Source organism: Prunus dulcis, unplaced genomic scaffold (assembly GCF_902201215.1).
Source record: "Prunus dulcis unplaced genomic scaffold, ALMONDv2, whole genome shotgun sequence".
Lineage (NCBI taxonomy): Eukaryota > Viridiplantae > Streptophyta > Magnoliopsida > Rosales > Rosaceae > Prunus > Prunus dulcis.
Window position 1 is genome coordinate 12,503 of NW_023010333.1, and position 3,090 is coordinate 15,592.

The following is a 3,090-nucleotide window of genomic DNA, read 5'->3' on the forward strand; positions in this document are numbered from 1 at the left end:
ATTTATTTTTGGATATCCTAAGGAATCCTTTACATTTGGATATCTTTAATTTGAAAGTTGAGGGTTTGGATTTTACGCATATTTTTAGGGTTTAGCATTTCGGGTTGATAATTGGAATTGGAATTGGGTTTTTCCAGTCGTTGGTGGGTTGTCGGCACTCATCTGTTCTGCAATCGGCACTCCCCTCGTTCTGAAGGCAAGTGTGAACTATCTTGGTTTCATGCAATTTCAAAGTGTGGTCATGACTTGGGGCGAGACATGGGTAATTTCAGGCTCTCTCAATATTCTTGAGACCTTGGGTTTCTTAACATAATTACACATCTTTTTATAAAACTTCAAAGTGTCTTTTATATTTTTCTTCCCTCCCTTGTCCACTATTATTACTACCCATACTCTCTTTTTGTCTTATTTTGATTTTTATTGTAGTAATAAACTACCATTTGAATTTGTTAGTGTGTATATTTAACTAAGTATATGCAATATCTTTTGCATATACTATAATAAACTAAGAAAAATTAGGTTTTAGGCATAATTAACATTATTAATTAGTTTGTAAGGTATTGGATATTTTGGTTTTAGTTTTAATACATAGGAAAAAACTACTATTTTGGATTAGCCCAAAGAGAGGCCCAGATTCGTTGTGTAATAACCCAAAACAAAATATCTAAAAAGAAAGAAAATATCTAAAAAGTAAGGAAAATATCTTCTAGCAAAAAGACAAGTTTGCCCTCGCATATTTTAATGGGGGAAATTTGACTTTGTAATCGAGAAAGAATTTGGGAATTCCGCTTACGCCATTGCTTAGAGCGCGGCGAAACGAGTTCGTAGACACGGAGTAGACCCGAATCGGAGCTGTAACGAAGAAGATATGGTCTAAAAACCGCGAAGGGCAAAACGATAATTTGGGGAAAAAGTCAGATTTTTATGAGATATTTAGTGATATACCCATTTCTAGCACTAATATTATAAATAAACCCTACACAATTGAATTCCTATAAACAAACCCAAAAAAAAACCCAAAAAATGATAGNTAGCCTTATTGAATTTAATATTGATTATTAAATTACTTTGATGCCCTATTGAGTGCTTTGGGTATTTTTATGANATTTTGGGGTTGGGCTTGTTTTAAGAAATTGATGGCAGTTTTGTAATTTATAAGAAGTTAAAAGCTTTTTTATTATGTTGTAAATGGGCTTTGGGTGTGTTTCTAAAGTCCATTTTATATAGGGTATTTTTATAATTTGGGCCCCCATATTGGGTATAATAGTGAATCTCCCGATTTTTATCCCTTTCTCTCTCCTCTCCCCCGTCACTTTCTCTCTCTTCTCTCTCTCTCCCGCGCGAAACCCTCCCGCGGCTCTCCTCCCTTCCAGCTCGTCCAGCCGCCGCCACAGGCCGAGCCGATCTCCGGCAAGGGTACCGTCGGGTCCGCCTCCCTCTCGCCCTCAAGACCTGACCGACATCCACCCTTGGGCCGCCCGGAGCTGATCGGAAAACCATGTTTTCAGACGGATGTTCGTCCGAGTCCACCCGATTTTCCAGCTCGAATTTCTCCTTCGTTTCTCCACCAAATGGATCGAGTAAGGTATGGTTTCTCAGCTATTTTTCGTGTTCTAGCTGATGGATGTATGGGTTTCGATCGATTTTAGCTCTAAAGCGATCAATTTTCGACTTGAATTCTGGCCGAAACTTCGGCCGCTAAAAAATACTGTTTCTGGTCACTTTTTGGGGTATGTCCAAGAACAAAAGTGACTCCAAAAGGGGTGTTTTACCTAGGATAGGAATTTGGAGTCTTGGTTCCGATATTTTTCGGCAACCCAAAATCGCTTAAGACACCCAAATCTGCCCGTGCGTGCTGGGGCTCGTGGGCGAGGGTGGTGAAGTAATTCTGTGCAGTTTTGTGACCCTCGTGTCGTCACGAGCGGGTAGGATTTCGCGGATCTCGATTCGGAGTCCGTTTGAGCCCCGAACGGATTTTCCATATCGCGCGATCCGTGGGTGCAGTGTCGTCAAATAATCGGATCGCGATGGATTTCGGATATGTCGGCCTACATGATCTCAGGATCGTGTATGATTCGACGGATTGCGAATCGGAGTCCTGGGTACTCCGCAATCGCGAACCCTGGGGCTATGGTTTGGATTTTAAGCGATAACGTGATTTTGGCTTATCTGACCGTCCGTTTCAGACCAAACTCGCAGAACATGGTTCCTTCTCTGTAAGGAACCTTCAGAGGAGCCCAGATTGGACATCGGAGATCGTGGACCCACGGGGTTCCGGATCGGCCGATCTGGCAGTTTATCGCTTAGTAAGGCTTCGGGTCTCTTAAGACCATTTTAACTATCTAAAAAGCTATTGTGGGTATAGGAGTACCTTAAACATTGAGCGCACATATTTCTAGGAGTCGGGGGCAGGGTATTTAATTTAAATTCTTTTTATTCAGCAGTTTATTGATTTACTATTTATGGATAATCAGGCACCAGAGGTCCGGTCGACCTGCAGCCGGGACCTTCGAAGGGTCAAACTAGCTCGGACCATCTGTGAGTGGACTTTCTTTCATGAATGATTTTATATAAATGAGTTATATAGAGGATTTCTATAAATAAGATTTCATAAGTAATTTTATATTGATTTTATATAAATAAGTTTTCATAAATGAGTTTATTTGAATAAATTTCTTTATTTGATCTTGAGTAAGTTTTATTATGGTTCCGAACATGATTAGTACAGTAATAGTTCTATAAGTCTGTGCTGCTTATTTACAAGTTATAGAAACAGAGTTTGATGTTGGAATCAGATGAGACAGCAGCACAATTTGAGCTTTACAGTTATTAATCAGATATTTTTCTAAAGGAATTTATTTTAGAACCACCATGTACCCACCCTTTGCTTGGTGATTACCCAGAGTTGGACCGATGTCTACGGACATCCAGTCCGATTTCAGTTTATGTCAGTGCACTTGACTTTGCCTCACGAGTTACGGGGACGCTCGGACCGTGAGTGCCAGGATTTGCGGCTCGGCNNACTTGGTGTCCCGAGACCTGCCAGGATTGCGGCTCGGCTGACTCTGTGTCCCCGAGACCTGCCAGGAA